Here is a 19,426-nt window from a genome sequence, read left to right as displayed (position 1 = left end):
TTTCTGGTGAGTTTGGGAGGTGATTTCTTACACACAGATATCTGTCTTAGGGTGAACTTGAAGAATTGACTTATGTGATTAACAAGGAAAAATCAGTATTTATAAACATGGAGAGTTTTGAAGAGTATAAGATACTGATTTTATAATTATGGCATTATACTCAAATTCTCACTTATTGTCTATACCCAAATTCTTACAATTTGACAAGTTCATTACAATCCCTGTAAGTTATTTTCTCTTTGATGTTACTATCACTGCCCTTAATTACAGAGGAAAATGTGTGATGCAACAGGCAGATGGGTAGATGAGTCAGCTGGCCGTGACAGCTGTACACATGGTCCGCAGGTGTTTGTTTGGCTTTGGTATACTGCATAGGCAGAAGTTTTTAAAGGGTCCCACACAACTTTACCAATCTATTTTTTTCTGCGGTTCCTTTGTACCAATCACATCTATAGAACAGGTCCTAAATCCTGGAAGTTTTAATCCCCAGAATAGAGGAAGTTTGGTGATGTCCTGAGCAGTTTGGACCCAAGACAGATCCCAGGGCTTTACATGTGCAGATTTACAATACTGATTAGATTCAGCAGGACTGTGGCTTAAGCACTGCATATTTAATAAGTTCATAGGGGGTCCCAATGATGCTGTCCAACAGACCACACTGAGTAGCAAAGAATGACACATTTTCACTTTGTTGACCTACTAGTATCTCAGAAGTAATGAAGCTGAGCTCAAACTTACCATCTTCCTCCCCAAATCAGACAGTCTTCCTCTTGAGTTGTCATTAATTTTTACCTTATTAATTGTCCACCAAGCCTCGGAGTAATGTGAGGCTCCTTCTTAGGCCTCCTGCCATTACATCCAAATCAGGTTTGAAGTTCTGATTCTTCTCCTGTGTCTATTAAGCCCATCCCTTACTTTTCATTCTGCTGCTACTACCTGGACCAGACTTTCTTAACTGCTCTGCCAGCACGTCTCCATTCAACCAGCTCAGCTCCATGCACAACTGCCATTCTAAATTTTTTTTTTTAATGTTTATTATTTGAGAGAGAGAGAGAGTGGGGGAGAGAGAGCGCAAGCAGGGGAGGAGCAGAGAGAGAGGGAAACACAGAATCAGAAGCAGGCTCCAGGCTCTGAGCTGCCAGCACAGAGCCCGACATGGGGCCCAAACCCACAGACCGCAAGATCATGACCTGAGCCGAAGTCAGCCGCCCAACCGACTGAGCCACCAGGCACCCCAACACAACTGCCATTCTAAAGCAGGGCTTATTTATAGTAATATTCTGCTGAAAACCCATCTGGAACAGAGGCGAGAGTCCCTTACCTGGAACTCCAAGCCCCACACTCTTGCTCTTCTTTTTCCATTCTTATCTCCTTATGTATGTTCTTATATGTGAACCTTATGGATTACCTGAATACTTTTGGTGCTTTCAGTTCTCCTGACTGTCCCAAGTTCCTGTGTTACTTTAAGTGTCATATGAATGGACATTCACCACTTAAAAAAAGAAATCCAAGCTTAAATTTTTAATGAATAGGCTGATAACAACAACCCAAGAACATTCCTTGGGCTTCTGTTCCCATTGTACAGTCCACAACCAAGCAGGTGTCCCATTGCAATTATTTTTCTTGTTTCTGTTTTACACCAAGCTTCTCCCTAGGAAGGATGTGCCTTGTTCGTCTTTGTATCTCCAGCATTGAATGTAGTGTGTAGTACAAGGCAGGCATTCAGTCAGCAGGATCCAGGGTCTAGAACCTGAAGTTTATACAATATAGGGTAAGAAATAGAATTGAGGGGTGCCTAGGTAACTCAGTCGGTTAAGCATCCGACTTTGGCTCAAGTCATGATCTCGCTGTTTGTGAGTTTGAGCCCCACATCAGGCTCCGGTGCTAACAGCTCAGAGCCTGGAGCCTGCTTTGGATTCTGCGTCTCCATCTCTCTGTCCCTCCCTCACTTGCACCCTGTGTCTCTCTCTCTCAAAAATAAACAAACATTAAAAAGTTAAAAAAATAAATAAAACATTAAAAAAAAGAAATTGAATTAAAAATTTTCTCTAAATTTTCAAAAACATATCATCTTGAGAAATACATTGCTAGATCCCTTATAGGATCTTGGAAGGGGGTCTTGCAAATTGGGGACAGCGGCAGGGGGTGGGTAGGAGATCCCAAAGCTTAAACTCCTGTAGCCCTATGTAGCCCATAATTCTTTTCTTTTGTTGGGTTAGTATTATTTTAATGAAAGAAAGATTGAGTGGATTTTTTTCCATGTACAAGTCATCTTTTAGTAGGTATTAACTCTAAATTAGAATATGTAAGGATTCAAGAGTGCCAGGCAAAGATCATGGTCAGGAATACAGAATGTGCCTCCACGCTGGGCCCTCTTCAGTGGTACTTGCCTAGCCACTCCTGTTTGAGTTCCTTGTAGCAACGACAGTAGTTGAAAAGCACATAAGCTGCCAGCACCATAGAAATCCCAGCAATACCCCTTTCTTCAGATTGACATACTTGATGTAATACCAGTAGTAACCTCTTTGAAATGCTCCAGCAGCACCTTTGGGGTGAAATCCCACATCATTATCCAGCTTGGCAGCCCTCCTAGTTTGACATCCATGGGCTTCTTCTCCTTCCTGGGTACAGATGATGCCATCTTGGAGTCTGGGGTGCCTGCTATCAAGACTGAGTGGATCTTGTTGATTCATTTGTAATTTTCACATCTGTGACCTTTCATGTTTTTCTCTCTGAGCGTGGGACACCTGGGATACATCTGAGGGTGTTTTGCTTTTAGGAAACCAACTCCTTTTAGGTTGCATGCTCCAAGGGCACTTGCATTTCCTGGAGTTTGTAGGAATTTCAGATACCTCTGGGATTATTCTTTAACAGCACAACTTTCACTAACAAATATTCTAGTGAAGGGGCACCTGGGTGGCTCAGTCCGCTCAGCCTTTGAGTCTTGATTTCTGCTCAGGTCATGATCTCACAGTTGTGAGATCAAGCCCTGCCATTGGGCTCCTTGCTAACAGCCTGGACCGTGCTTGGGATTCTCTCTGCCCCTCCCCTCCCCTGCTCCCACTCTCTCTCTCAAAATAAATAAACATTAAAAAAAAATGTTCTAGTGAAGCCAGCAGATTTCAAACTCTGTTTGTACTTTGAAATGGAAACGTTGCCTTATAATGCCACTATTCTCTAAGTCTTTCAAAATGTGTTCCAAATATTTCCTTCTAATTGGAAACTTCCCTATGAAATCATAGACTTTGAATTCAGTTTATATTCTTTTTGATGGTTTTCAAGGGTACATTCCTTATAGCTAGTTTACAGTAAGGGACACTTCTTATAAACATATGCAACACCTTTGTAGTTTCATGTAATTAAATATGTGTATATTTAATTAATATATATACACATATATATGAGGTACATTTCATATGTATATTTCACTTTTTATGTATTTCTGAAAAAGTCACTAAGATTCATTCATGTTTGCTATTTGTGTGAATAGGGAGTGGTTAAAAGGTACATTGACCAATATCTCCCTATCTAAAGTTGGTTCCCCTACCCCAGTTACCTATTGTCACCCTGTTTGTTGCATTTATACCATTTACACTGCACTGTTACTGTTTTGCTGATATCTTTGTTTACTGTGTATTTAGGCACATCCTAGATGATGGGTAAATATTCTTCAACGTAGACTCTTTTTTAATGATACTACTGGTTGCAAGGACTGTTCTTTTTCCCATCAGGTCTTTAGATGCCAGGTCTGCAAAATGCTATATGAGAAGAGGACCACTCCCCCTGCTTGATTCTTGCATGCTTATCACATCAACTCCAAAGGGCTAAATTTTTGAGAACCTCTCAGCCCCCTTCTCTTCTCAGCTGGCAGCTAACCCCCTCCCTTACCCTTCTGCTGCCTCCTGTCTTCCACTTTAGATCTGCCCTCTGACTAAATCAGCCTGGTGGTCCTTGGCTGCCTTTGTTCACCTCATTTCCCCTGGATTGCTTTTCAAACTCTTCTCAAACTCTTGACTTGCCCATGTGGAGTAATGATTTGAATGATAATTCTCCTTTTCCATTGGCCATGTGATCTTGGTCAGACCTCTCTGAACCTCAGTCTCTTCATCTGTAAAATGTAGATATTAAGAATACCACCACAGGTAGTATCTCCTAGTTGGACTTCATAAATGACAGCCATCATTGTTGTTTTTGTTATTAATTTCTTTCAGGCTTCACCTCTTTGGCTTATCTCCAATAATTATTAACAATTACTGATAATTTGAAAATAACCAGAATCATGTTGCATTTGTATGTTTTACTCTTGAGTTAGATTTAAGCTCTTTGGAAAGAAGTCTTCTGTTACTGCTTTAGGTTTACTGCTGTGGGCACCATGTACCTAAAGCAGTGGTTGCCTGCGACAGAATTAATCCACAACGCTTGATGTTTCATCCAGAGAAAGTGCAAAGTGTATCTTCTGCCTATCTGTGGATATTCTGCTTTTGCTATCTGTGTAGTATAATGTAGGTGCCTCTTCTATATTTGAGGCCTTCCAGAAGCTTTCCCCAGTAAAGCTTTTAATAAAGGGAGAAACCGTTTACATGTCTACTTTCTATAGGATTTTTTCCCAATTTTTAAATTATTTAACTATTTTTAATTTCAAATTGTGTTTACAGTTTCAAAGCCTAATGCATGGGGACAATAGATGACCCTGTAACCTGGAAACAAATGGCCTTCAGAGAACTAAACTGGGATCAGCAAATCTGTAGAGTAGATGATAGAATTAATCCAGCCTAGATGATGATCAGTGAATATAAAGTTGAAAGCATTAGGGAACAGTCAGATTTGGATCAAGGGGCAATCAGGGAAGAGGAGTTGAAAGCTGTTACCTAATCAATTATTTTACCCACTAACAAAAAAAGAATGTGTTAATTAAGAACTGGCAAGAGGTGGTGTATATGGAATCCTAAAGAAAGAAAAAGTAAGATTTTGAGGCACAGTTAATAAAGTATTCTTTTGGAAGGAGATAGTCAAGAGATACAAAACTGATCACGCAGGAATTATAGACACACTCCATATGTGGGTCAGAATAGCTTTGAAATTTACATGGTCGACATAAACTACCCCCAAGATCACCCATCTCTCTTGCTCTCAAAGCAACCTAGGAACCTTCTGAGGATTAATTCAGCCTCCATTAACTCATATGCTCTCTAGAAAATTACCTTCCTTCATTGGAAATTTACACTGAGACTTAACTGTAAGTTCTTTACAGGGATGGATCCAGAATTTGTGAGGGACAGATCCAGAATTGTAAACATTTTTAGAATTAGGGAGGCTCTTTTTGAGAAAAAAAAATATAAAATGGCAAATATGAAATTGCTTCCAGGGCATTAAAAGACCAGTGCAATACATACCTGAAACTTTACCTTAGTCAGCATCAAAATAAAGGCATTGAAGTTGGATTAGTGCAGGTTCTGAGCTTCAAAGCTGAGGGCCAGACCCAGAGAGCCCCTCAGCAGCACCCCTCTTACTCTCTCCCACAGAACTCATAGTCTTAATAATAAAAATTACAACAAAGGAGTCAAACTCCATACTGCTTCTTAAAAGGATTTTGGCACTTTAACTTATGACCCTTTCTACCTATATTATCATCCTGTTGAAAGATATAGAAACTCTCTCCCATTTCTTACCTCTTCCCAGATTTTGGCTAGTTTTCTATATTCCAAATACATAGCAATGTTACATAAAGTATAAAAAGAGAAATCTGTAAGGATATATTACTGTGCTCAAGACAAGATTTAAATGTCTGTGGGCCACAAATGAGAAGAAAACTTAGAGCAGTGAGCATGATAAAGCTGTGGCCTGACACATTCTAGGTCTGCTACTAAGCAGGTCAGGCCAGGACTGTGATTCTTATATGGTAACAGAGAATAAGGATGGCCCCCCATCTGAGGTAGTGGGAAAGTATTAGATTTTCAGCTTTTAAAGCCTTAGGCTGGAATAGGGCTCCAATGTTCTTGAGAGGAGGCTAACAAAATCTGTAGTCTAGAGCCATAGTTTATACTAAGATGTATACCTAGAAAGCAAGAGGTCACAGACACAGTCCAGAGACTAGGAATTGAGCCATGTTCAATTTGGTCCAAAACCTATTAGGTGGGATTGAGCAAGTTGGTGAATGATGTGGGTGCAGTAGTAGATTCCTGGTGGCCCAGGTTGGGTGTCAGAGCCTAAGCAAGTGAAGAGTGTGTCCATGTGAAGGAGCTGTCTGGCATGCGGGTGGTGAAGAGGGCAGCCACAGGGATGGAGGTAGTTGTGTCAGCTACAGAGGAATCATTACATTGATTGACAAGTAAGAAAATATTAAGGATAATGGTGTTGGGCTGGAATTGAAGATTGGGGTGTGAACTCATGGTTTTCAATAGACAGACAAAAGAGAAAGAGAAGGAGCGAGATATTCAAATTCAAATATGTATATTCCTAGCTTTGTCCACTGAGAGGGTCTGGGAGCAGTGGCACTCCCAATAGCATTGCATGCATCTAGCATTCACATCTTGGTTTCTAAGTGTCCCTCTTCAGAGGTCCTTGGAGAATTGGTTGACTTCAGTACTGCTGTAGAGAAAGTACGAGATGAGTCTGGAACTTCTTATACAGCCTGGAATAAAGAAGTGCTCAAAGAATGATGGGGACACAGAGACCACCTTATAAGGACTTTTACTGGAAAAATCTGGGGCAATTTAAGAAAGAAAACGAATAATAATAGTAGCAGACTAAAATGGGGGCACCTGGGTGGCTCAGTTGGTTAAATGTCCGACTTTGGCTCAGGTCATGATCTCATGGTACATGATCTCGAGCCCCGCATCGGGCCCTGTGCTGACAGCTCAGAGCCTGGAGCCTGCTTGGGATTCTGCGTCTCCCTATCTCTCTGCCCCTCTCCCCACCTCCTCAAAAATAAATTAAACATTAAAAAAAATTTGTAATGCATTGAATAAAGTACAAAACCATGAGTTCAAACATATATTTAAAAAGTAGTGATTAAGGGTGCGTGGGTGGCTCAGTTGGTTAAGCCTCCAACTTTGACTCAGGTCATGCATGGTCTTTTGGTTTGTGAATTCAAGCTCTGCATTGGGCTCCACACTGACAGTGCAGGGCGGGCTTGGGGTTCTCTCCTCTGTCTCTGCTCCTCCCCTACTTGCACTCTCTCTCTCTCAAAATAAATAAATTAGCTTTAAAAAAAAGTAATGACTAAGTTAATAGTTTGATGAGGAGTGATACATAATATCAAAACCCCCTTACAAACTATTTATTAATTACAAAGGGGAAAAAAATAATTTCACAGTGCAGAAGCCAAGCAGATAGGAACTTAAGTGATCGAAGTTAATGTCACCGTAATGGTACAAATACAAATCACATGTCACTTGAATAGGATAAAATGAGAACACATCACCATCACTTCTGTGATATTCCTACCTACTCATGAAGATGAACCAGACAAACCCAAACTGAAGAACATTATGCAAAAGAAATGGCCTATAAACATTGAAAAGGTCATGCTTATGATAGGATAGTCAAGGAAAGACCAAGAACTGTTCCAGATAGAACAAAACTAAGGAGACATGATAACTAAATGTGGTGTCTGTTTTGCAAGATCTGAATTTAAGACTGCCTCTTTTTCTTACAAAGTGCATGCTTGCAATAATTGATGGAACTTGAATAGACCCTGAGAATTGTATTATAGTAAAGTATCAATATTAATTTCCTGATTTTAATGGTTATATTATGGTTATATAGGAGAATGTCTTACTTGATAGAAAATACACACTGAAGTGTTGTAGATTAATGGGGCATAATGCCAGCCATTTACTTACTCTCAAATGGGAAAGGAAAGAAGGTTTCTTATGCTGTACTTGTACATTTTCTCTGAGATTGAGATTATTTATATGTATATTTATTTATGTATTTCATTGCTTTTGTGTGTTTTGAATATCCATGTGCAGCCAAGTTCCCCCAAAGCAGATTTTAGTGGGACCTATCACTAGGGAGAGGTGATTACTTTTGACCTGCTGCAATGAGAACAGCTTGTTTTTCTTCTTAATGACAATGCATAAAGTGCTCAAGAAGGTTGATGGGATGGATATCTTTGGCAGGTCACCATGCCCCAATCATAGAGGCTTAGCACTGCCACCCTAGTCAAACGCCATTCTACAGTATTTTCTAGAAGCATGCATGCAAATGATGACATAATGAGGGACACCAGTGATGCCTTCTTCCTCTGGAACTTTGTCATAGGCCTTGCAAATCATGTGATCAGAAGAGCTAATGATTTTAATTATTTAGTGTCAGTCCTACCAGGCATTCTTGTTTGGTTTCTCTTTTATTTAACAGACTTTTATTGAGCCCTACTGTGTTACAGGTCCTGTACTAATCTTACAAAAACAAAGACAGAAAAAAGGCCCCCACAGTTTCCACTGTGAACAAAAGAGGGGGTCAGACGAGGAAGCAGATATTTACTCTCTAACGAAGGAGTGGGACACAGAGACTGACTGTCTCTTAGGAAGGCTTCACAAAGGAAGAGTGTATGAGCTTGGAATTAAAGGATAAGGTTACTCAAACTCACAACCTCAAGGTCAAGAGTTGCATGCTCTACCAACTGAGCTCACCAGGCACCCCCAGATTTGTTGTCTTGATTGATTGCATTGGCAGCATAGCACGGTGGAGGACAGACAGGACTGTGAGCATGGAGGCGGTTACAGAGAAAGGCATGAACTCAGGCAGTGGCAGAGGAGAGGAAGAGGAGGTGGTTTTGACTGATATAGAGTAACTTGTTTCAATAGTGCTTGATGACCAAATGGTAGAGGGACAAAGGCAGGATGAGCAGGGGGACTGAAGGGAAGGGAAGACATCTGGTTTGACTCCTTCAACCAATGCTCTGGTAGTGCTGCTCACCAAAACCATTCAGGAAGAGGAGGCATTTTGTGTGGAAAGATGTTAGGTGTGAGGTGTCTCATGGGGCAACCAATGGGGAATTCCAGTAAATAAGTGTATACATGTCTAAGTGTGGAACTCAGATTGCATATCATTTAAGCAATAATTTTCTATATGCAAATAATTTTTTGGAAGTGAGTATTTTACCCCAGAAAATTGAAAATGTTGAGACACCCAAGGTATTTTTGCTGTGGGCTTGTGTTGGAAATTATGATCATCATGGATCACTTTGCATTGTTGGTTCAAAGCTACGAACAAACAATAAAGCTGGACAATATTGATACTATAACCCCACAGGATTGGAGAGACCCTAACACGAGACTAGTTTTTCAGTGGAAACAGAACTAAGATGAATTACAGAATTCTCTGCTCCTTAGGCAACTGGGGTAATCTCAGTCCAACCCCCCCCCCCCAATTTTATTGTGTCCAGAAAAGTTCCTAAATTTGTCCAAGATAACCCAATTAACTAGAATTTTGACTTGTAAGTATTTTGTCCTCTCAAAAGGGAGAAAGTGAGCATGTGTTTTGGAAGTCTAAGTTTAATGCTAGGGGTAGGGAATGGGGGTTTGCATAAACCTCATAAATATCTTCTCTAGCAACTCCATCACCTCCCATGAGCCTGATGGGTGGGACATGGTAACTGATACAGTAAACTGGAGGGTGAGAGTTGATTGGCATTGACATGACCCACAGTTTTACTGAGCAAACAATATGTGAAAAGTGGCCCCACCAGAAAACACACATGGGTTGCATAAGGAAGAGGAACCACCAGAGGATTCATGGAAGCCTAGAACACCATGCAAAGCCTGAAGCTAACTGGGAACTTGCAGCTGCTCCCAGGCCAGCCGGGCAAGGAGCTGTGAGGAATGAAGCTATTCTTTTTGGCAAAGAATACACTGTATCCTGTAAAGTCTCAGAAGCAGGGATGCAAACAACAACTGGAGTTTCCAGGAGTTCCATTCAGCTGGAAAGTACAGTGAGTACACAGAATCCAAAATGATTTCCATAGGTTGTGCTTAACATATTAAAATTAAGTAATTTTTGAAAACCACACTAAGAGTAACAACAGCAAAACAAACTGTTCAAGTGCAGATGAGAAAGATGTGGTCAGCTAGGAGCATGTATATAAAAGACTCAGGAGTTTTGATGATCTCAGTATGAGTGAGCCATGTACAATGAGGGAGCTGAATCTGGATTTGGGCTACATTCAGAGTATCCTGGTATTCAGGATGCAGGAGGTGACAGTTCTTTCCCACAGTATGTTGATAAAAAAGAGGACTCTATCCCCTGCCTCCCCACCGCTGGAAAATAATTTTTATTGAGATTCCACCGGCTGCACAATCAGCTGCTGACGTTAAGCTCTTTCTTCCTTTGTAATTTGGTCTTTCTTAAGTGGTCCTATGAAAGCTGTATTTTCCTCCGCCGTCTGGAATCAGCCATGACCAAGCTTGGAGGTGGTGTCAATGAATTTACGGTCAGTCTTCTCCAAGGTCCGCCATTTAGTCTGCACCAACAAGGACTCGTGGAGAATAAGCACTGGCTTCTTGGTTCCTACTGCACAGCCTTTCAGCGTGATGACATCATTGGTCACTTCACTGTAGTGGACAGAGCCACCCAGAGGGTTGATGCTCTTGTCAGACAGATCATAGTCGGTGGAAGCATTTTTCTTGATGAGCTTGCCATCCTACGTGAGGTAGCCCTGGCCAATCTTGTAGATCTTCTTATTGATCTCAGTGCGGTGATGGTAACCTTTCTGCCCAGCCCGAGCCCCAGAGAAGGCCATTTGAGTAGGATGCCATGCCCCAATACGGGCAACCTTACACAGCCTCCCGTGGGTTTTGCAAGGTAGCTCATTGGTATGCCAGTGGCTGGTGACCTCTTTGTAGCCTTTGCCCTTTGTGATACCAATGACATCGATCATCTTATCCTGCCCAAACACTTGGTTCACAGGCATCTGCTGCTCTAGCATCTCACGGGCCCAGGCCACCTTCTTGGCCACAGTGCCTCCATTCACCTGGGCCTCCGTAAGGCGGGCCTTCTGGTGTAGAGGAAGCAGGTGCATCTGAGTGTGGGTGATGACACAGATCACCTTGGCAGTACTTCTTCCTGCTGTTGAAGTCCTTCTCTAGCTGCTTCTTGCCATCATCTTCCTGCCACTTCTTTCAGTACTTGGTGAAGGCCTTTTTCTTAGACTTAGGCCAATTCTTATAGAAGCACCTTTTGCATTCATCACTGATGTGCTCACGGCAATGATGGTCTTAAAGGCGCAGAGGCCTCCAGGAGTCTCCACACAGTCCTTGTTGCCCACAACCACCGTGGGTGGCGTCTCCACAATGGCCACAGCCTCCACAACATCTGTCTTTGTTCACCTTGGATCTTGGCCTGTGGACCTCTCATACTGTGTGAGCCATGACAGCCTTGTATCCCAGGAAGGCAGGGAGGTGGCCAGGCTTGGAAGAGTCACCCTTGGGGAAGCTCTTCACCTTCCCAGTGGTTCTGGCTGCTACATTTCCAAGGCAGGAAGCCCAAGGACCCATGCCTGGGAGCAGAGAAGTTCCTGTGAGACATTCCACCACCAGATGCTGACAATAGAGCAGGATTCGATGTTTAAATTACATACATGGCTAATATTTACTAAATGCTTACTATATATCAGCTTCTGGGCTAAATGCTTCACACGATTCCCTCCACACAACAAGCCTTGGGTCCTGTGCTGTTAGTGCCTCCCTCCCACCCAGTGTGTGTAGATAAGGGCAGTATCATTCCGTGGGGTTGGACCTATGTGTAGTCTGGCTAGAGGAAGATCTGGCTCTGTGTGACCAAACTCTGAGCTGGGAACAGATTCCTGACAGTCCATTACTGAAAAAGAGCAGTCCTGAAGGATACAGGTTTCTGGGTTGAGAGGATTGAGGAAATCTAACACATGAGAAACTGCTGGAAGAACACTGTTCTACAAGAAAAAGAGTGGAGTGGTTGAAGTACCCGAGTCAGAGAAGAGGAATGAGATCATGCAGCACAGCCTGAGAAATCAGTTAGAATCAGCTAGTCAGAAGAATGGCTCAATTGGTTGAGCATCCAACTCTCGATTTCGGCTCAGGTTGTGATCTCATGGTTCGTGGGTTTGAGCCCCACTGACAGTGCAGAGCCTGCTTGGGATTCTCTCTCTCTCCCTTGCTCTCTTCCCTTCTGTCCCCTTCAAAATAATAATAATAATAATGATAATAATAATAATAATAATGGGGGTTGTAGATCGGTCTATTTAAAAATAAATGTTCTATATAAAATTATTATGGGTGTCCCAAAATGGAACTGGCTGCCATGTGAGGCACCAACTTCCCACCTCTTTAGGTATTCCAGCAGGAAGCAAATGCTCATCTAATGGGAAGAGGTCCAGGGACCCTCAACACAAAAACAGATGAGGGTCTGGAATTACTCTTTTTTGCTGCTCTCACAGAGTACATTTTTTAAACCAGTGAAAATATATCTACATGACAGTATTCTGTAATCTGGCACTTTACCTAGTGAAGAGAAAAGCTCAGGTCAGGTCTGAAAGAGCAGGAAATACTAATAGTAGTTGAATATAGGAAAATTCAATGATGGCAGAGAAAATGGAGTGCAAAAAAATTTAATGATTCTTTTCAGAAGAAAACAGGAAGTTAACACCTGATTTATAGCATGTAAATGATGATCTTGTACCTCCATTGGTGCTTTGGCAAAAATGCCTTGATAAAAATATTTTAAAAAATGATTTTATGACATTGTAAAATAGTTTCTTAAGAATGAAGTTAAATAAGGGACTTCTAGGGGCCCCTGCGTGGCTCAGTAGGTTCAGCATCCGACTTCGATTCAGGTCGTGATCTCACGGTTCATGGGTTTGAGCTCCACGTCCAGCTCTGTACTGAAAGCTCAGAGCCTGGAGCCTGCTCTGCATTCTGTGTCATCTTCTCTCTCTGTCCCTCCCCCACTAGTACTCTGTCTCTCTCTCAAAAATAAACATTAAGAAAATTAAAAAAAAAAAATAAGAGACTTGTACCAACTTCTTTTTAAAAGATTTAGCAGAGCCTTCATTTAATGATATATTAGGATAACATATAACATCACACAGATTCTAGAGCTGGCCTTTGGCTCTCTTTGCCTTACTAATCCTTGAGCAAACAAAAACCTCATGACTAGCGGTAGTATTTCCACTTCTCAGCAAACTTTCTTGAAAGAGCAGATATTGATAAGAACAGCACTTAACCATTTTACTGCCCATTGTAAATTAACAAAAGTAAATTAGCAATTAAAACTCAGCATTTGCAAGGTTGGCAAGCATTCTTTTTTTTTTTTTTTTTTTAATCTTTTTTGTCTTCTAGAAGTCTGGTGGCAGAAAGGTAGTATTATTCTGATTATCAATGTAAACTAATAATGAAATTAATCAATCTTGAGTATTCTTTCATGTATACTTGTTTAGAAGTAAGAACAATTCTGTAAGTCATAAAGTTTTTTGTAATTCCAAGTTTGGTCTCAAAGCAAAGATAACCCTGTGGTCAAATTTGAGAAGAGTTAAGAATTTGGTTCATAACTAGTCATCTCAAAAATTGAGAGTGAAATTTCAGTGTTCAACTCACTCAGAGATTGCTTGTGTAAACTCAAAACCAACGAAAGCATAAGAATATTTTGTCAAGTGCGGTGGTTTTAAAGACATGTCCACAGATTCTTTAAAACTCCTCCCTTCAAGGGGTGTAGCTTATTTTTCTTGCCTTGAGTGTGGGCTAATGTTGGATACCCACTTTCTTTTTGGGTGAATAGCATTCACAGAACCAGATTGGGAGCACAGTAGTGAAGAGAGACCAGTCACTGGCCCCATGAAACTAGCTCACTGTTGAATGGGGGACACTTTCTGGCTGTGGGATGGTGTCAGTAAAGGAGGAAATCATCCTCACAGTAGAGGGGGAAGTACAGAGTGCAATGCTGGACACAGGGAGGTTCCAACCCAGACTGGAAGTCAGGAGAAGACTGCTGAAGGTGTTTACATGTGCTATCTCTGAGAATACACATCCCCACTCTTAATTTCTGACCCAGACCTGTCTTTTGATTCCACGCCCCAAACCAATTGCCTCCTTGACTCTTCCACTTCAGTGTTTCATAAACACCTCAAACTTAACATGTTCAAAAAAAAGGTTTTGGAGTCTAAGCCTGCTCTTCACCCAAGCTTCCCTTTTCATAAAATGGTCCACTTAGGACTTTTGGCCAAGAACCTGGAGATAGCCTTTATTCCTTCCTTTCCAGAACATCCAAATCGCTGGCAGGTCATGCCAGTCCCCACTGTGAAATGTACCAGATCTATCCAACAATCTTTCTTCCCTTTCTCTAGTAGAGACATTGCCTTTGCTGCCACGGGGACGCAGAATGAGGAGCACCCTTGAGGGTGGGCACAAAGTCTGCTTGGGATAGACTGAGTGTGAGGAGAGAGATGAGAGTAGAGGTAGCCCAGTGAGAGTCATAATCCCCCCAAATGTATCTGGTTTAGAGATATAGATGCTTATTCTGTACATACCTTAAAAAATATACAAGCTAATATATTTCATTAATTGTAATATCGACAAATGGTAGCCAGAAAATTATTATGCCGAGAATATTAATACTTACCTAAATTAATTGGGGATGTAAGAAAGCATAGTGGTTAAGAGGTGTGCTCTGTTGTCAACATCAGTAACAGTCCCATCTCTGCACTTACATAGCTGTGCACCCTGTGAAAGTTGCTCTGCCTTTTGGAGTATCAGTTTCTTTATCTGTCAAATCGTATTCTTCTACCTACTCATAGTGTTGTACAGAGTAAATGCAATGGTCTATGCAAGATGCTTATTAGCACATGCAAAGAGCTCCATGTTGTTAATTATCATCAATATCAGCATTGTCCTTCACTTCAAAAACATCTTCCTGTATGAGAGAAAGAAACTACTAGCTTCTTGGAGAAGAAACTACTCCATTATCTAAGAATTATGAGTTGCCTTTAAAGGTGATTCCAGCTCAGATATATAACATTCTGTCATGCAGGGCTAATTTAACTCAATTAAATTTTTTTTTCTGATAACATATTTTTGATAAAACTTTTTTGGGGATGAGAACTGTAGGCATTCTGACTAAATTTACACAGATGTCCACAAAAGACTACAATTACCTCATAAGCCAAAATCACTCCCCACCCCCAAGTAGGATATTTGGATGAGCTGATGTTCCTAGCTTTAAGTATGCAGACCTCAGTAACAGCTGAGGCACAACCAAGAGCAAAAAAATGTAGTAGTAGAAAGATTAGACACCTGTTTGTGACAGTGGTCAAAGGCTTCTTTTTTATACATTTTGGGGACTGCATAAGTGGGGGAGCTGACCTGCGGTAAATGACGTGACCATGCGACTGGAATATTCTGTACCAAAGCAAATAAACTGTACAAACATCAGTGGTGGAGGCAATAGACGATACTCATTCTGAGAAGAGCTTCCCATTTTGTAGCTTTGTGCTCTCGGAACACTCTAGGAGTTATAATTAACTGCTAATGTTCTTCTTTGCTCCTTATTCTGTAGGGTATTCTACCCTTCGTCTCTTTCCTAGATCTTCTCCTTTAGATACAAACTCTCCTTTTCTTCTCCTGGGCAAAAAATAAACTAGATACCAGGAGGGAGTATGTATTTTATCAAGAAGACATATAACAGATTTGAAAATTAATTTTCTTATCAATTTTGTCCCAGACATTTTTCTGACCCTTGTAGAAATTTGAACGTTCATAAATATGACTATCAGGAAATAGTTAAAAATTCCTCTCCATTTATTTAGGCAAGAAGAGTGGTTATCCAGTAAGTGGCAGCAAACAGCTTATAGATTCATCTTTTCTGATTTCCTAACTCTAAGATTCTTATGAATGAAGCAGAATCACTGATTGAGCAAATGGAAATAAACTTGAAAGTAGAGGACGCATATTATGACTCTCCTAAGAAGCAAATATGAATCTGCCTCTGCGTCTTCTCCAAGAAGTTTTTCAGAGCCATAGAGTGTACTGATGCATGAGCACTCAAAGACACCATAAGGCATTTTCTGCATGCCTTAATTCTTTTTCACACGTAAAGAACAGATTCTGATGATTTACTACTATCATTTTAAATTCAGAGCACTGCATTGCTAACATTGAGGAATTGCAGAGTACTTGTTTAAAGGATAATGAAGTGAAAAATGCTATATGATTGTCATGGTCACTCTTAAGTCCCAAGATTTTTCAGAACAGTCCCAATTTCAAAAATTCTACCTTGTTATCCTTTAATTACACTCCTTTTGGGGCGCCTGGGTAGCTCAGTTGGTTGAGTGTATGACTTCGGCTCAGGTCATGATCTCATGGTTCTTGCTTCAAGCCCACAGAGTCGGGAGCCTGCTTCTGATTCTGTGTCTCCCTGTCTCTCTGCCCCTCCCCCACTCATGCTCTGTCTCTCCCTCTCTCTCTCAAAAATAAATAAACATTAAAAAAGATATCTGTAATTACACTCCTTTTTGTCAGTCAGACTGTGCATCAGATTTGGAAAATATGTTTTTAAAAGTTCATTGTTATTCTTAGTGCATTTAGTAGTTTCCAGAATCAAAGAAATTGTTTTTAAAATATTACATAAATTTTGGGGCACCTGAGTCGCTCACTTGGTTGAGTGTCCAGCTCTTGATTTACACTCAGGTCATGAACTTGCGGTTTGTGGGATTGAGCCCCGTGTCAGGCTCTGCGCTGACAGCCCAGAGCCTGCTTGGGATTCTCTCTCTCCCTCTCTCTCTGCCTCTTCCTCATTTGCATGCATGTGCATGCACATGTGCTCTCTCACTCTCAAAATAAATAAACTTTTAAAAATATATATAAATTAAAAAAATTATCTTAAGAAAAGTAAAATTCCATTCCTACACATTATGGGAAAGCAGCCTGAACAGCTTAGCTCTTGGGCATAGACTGATGATTACTTGAGCAATTTTCATATTATTGCAGTGGGACTTTATGATTGCCAATTCCATCAGCATAACATGCAGAGTCACAGAACTATTTTTGAAGGGCATGTGAGAAGTAGCATTTTAGTGTAATGCAGTTGCTGTTTCTTAGAATCTGAAAGAAACTCTTAAGGAAGTTCTGGAATGTACATGATACAAAGTTGCTAATCAGGAACAGTATGATACTTAGATTACTCTTGATTCTAATGGCCGTGAGGTCACATGGGGAAAAAATGCCTTTAGATGAAAAAGGGTCAAAATTTTAATTTGAAATTCATACCTTGCTGAAAACTGATTTGGATTAAAAGTGAAGCTTCAGATAGTCTCTGTAGAGGTAGAAGTCATGAAACAATTTGAAAAATTTTATCAATTTCAAAATACTTTTAAACTAATTTTGTCAATTCCAAATGCTTTTGAAAAGAGGTGGTTTAGCATACAGAAATGCTACTTCCTTATTTATATTAAACTTACTAAAGAGTTCAAAGCTTATTAGGTGTATTCTGCAAGGATGGTCAATATTTTATTATATATTTTGCAAGTTATGGTGATATCATTTTGAGGATCATCCTTGTGTTTTTCAGTTATTGTTCAGAACTAATATTTACCTGTCATGAAGTACTTTGCATCATCACATATCTGGTGACTTAAACTCACTTTCCTATTTATTCTATATAAAGTGACTTGCACAAAACTTCTCCACTCCATTCATCCTTTTTCTGCCCTAAAGGCTGAGGGCTTATTACTATGACATGGTTTGTATACACTGAAGAGGTCAAAGGTACCAGCTGATGAGCTGGAATGTTTTTCCCTTACCAGAACTTTTCCTTCCCTTCCAAGGCAATGGCAAGATTCAGAGACAATTCTGGGTGGGTTACCTGAAGCTTCACCCTTATTTATTTTAACAAAAATGCAATGCTCACCGTGGTAAAGTGGGAAGACCAGTGGTTATATTCATACAAATCAGGGTTTGAATTCTTGTTCTGTTGCTTACTGCTTATGAACTATATTCAAAGTAAGTCTAAGACTCAGTTTTGATATCAATGGTATGGGGACAGTACAAAGCTCATACGATTTTTCAAAGATAATATATATCTAAAGCAATGAGCTTTAGTATCTGGCTCATAGTAGGCTCTGAGTAAATGTTAGCTAATTTGGTTGAATAATAAATAATTATAAGTGGAAGAAGTACAACACAAAAGAGAATATTGAAGTAAGAAGGCATCTTTTGTGCCTACATTGTATGCTATAGTAGCAAAAGTATGAGATTTAATGGCTAACCTGTCTTCATCAGATTTCCCAACCAACTGAACATTATTTTTCTGATCTGTGAAAATGAGCGTGATTATACTGCCTCATGGAGTTATAGTAGTACAGTTAGGCTCATAGTGCGAATATCAGATCTTAGTTCCGCTTGTCTTCCTTCTCCTTTGATACTCTTTTTATGGCATATTCTCCGCCCACTCCTTTTTGGACAAAGACTAACCTATAATTTAATGTCACTCTCATAACGTTTGAAGACTAAGAGAGAGAAACCAAACTTGAATGAACTTAGGTTTCCAGTGGGAGAAATCCATTTTTATTGACAATAACATACCTATATGACCCGTGGGTCTACACTCCTAGGCAGGGGAACTGAGGGCTTTAAAGTGAATGAGTCAGAGATGCCTACATGAGCTCAGTAAAAAGATACAGCTCTTCTGATTTGCTGACTGCAGCTCATTCATTCAACTGATATTTTATTAACTGCCTACTATGTACAGGCATCATACTAAGTGCTAGTCATACAACTATGAATAGAACAGCTCTCACCAAGAGAGGCATGTGAGACAAATTATTATAGCAATGTGATAAGTAGTATAACCCATTTATTTATTGGAGAGGCATTGCTGAGTTCCTGTGGAATACCAGGCACCCTTCTAGTGCTGTAGATAGTGTTTTTTGTTTTTTTTTTCTCTTTTTTTTCAACTGGTTGAGGGGCTGATCCAAAGAGGGCATGGATCGAGGAGGCAACGGAAATGTAGAATGACTTACGCAAAGGGGAGATGGTTAGGGGGTTACCTAAAGATCCGTTGTAAAAGATTGAAATGAGACCTGTGGGGCGTCTAGATGGCTCAGTTAAGCGTTGGACTTCAGCTCAGGTCACAGTCTCGTGAGTTCAAGCCCCATGCCCGGCTCTGTGCTGGCAACTCAGAGTCTGGAGCCTGCTTGAGATTCTGTGTCTCCCTCTCTCCGCCCCTCCTCTGCTCACACGCTGGCTCTCTCTCTCAAAAATAAACTGAAAAAAAAATTTTTTTGAAGATTGAAATGAGATCTGTACTCTTTTTTATATTTAATGGTGCTATAAGCAGATAGTGTTCTTAAGCAGACAGTGGGACAAAGTAGTTGAAATTTGGGCTGTACATGATTTTTCTGGGCAACAATACAAATTGGGATGCATAGCATTATTTACAAAAGTACCGTGCAACGTATTCC

General features: G+C 40.5%; 1 long non-coding RNA gene and 2 pseudogenes across 2 annotated transcripts in view; 1 reads left to right on the top strand and 2 right to left on the bottom strand.

The window, feature by feature from the left end:
* LOC109269398 (uncharacterized) overlaps window positions 1–19,426 on the top strand; it is a 200,390-nt gene that overhangs the window by 52,169 nt on the left and 128,795 nt on the right. The gene's annotated exons all lie outside the window — the stretch shown is intronic.
* LOC128775353 (ATP synthase subunit f, mitochondrial-like) lies at window positions 2,357–2,641 on the bottom strand (annotated as a pseudogene).
* On the bottom strand, window positions 10,316–11,529 carry LOC109269396 (60S ribosomal protein L3-like; annotated as a pseudogene).

This window comes from Panthera pardus, unplaced genomic scaffold (genome assembly GCF_024362965.1).
Source record: "Panthera pardus isolate Hobbes unplaced genomic scaffold, ASM2436296v1 HiC_scaffold_7, whole genome shotgun sequence".
Classification (NCBI taxonomy): domain Eukaryota; kingdom Metazoa; phylum Chordata; class Mammalia; order Carnivora; family Felidae; genus Panthera; species Panthera pardus.
The sequence above is the reverse complement of the archived record's forward strand: the minus strand, read 5'-3'. Positions and strand labels throughout refer to the sequence as shown.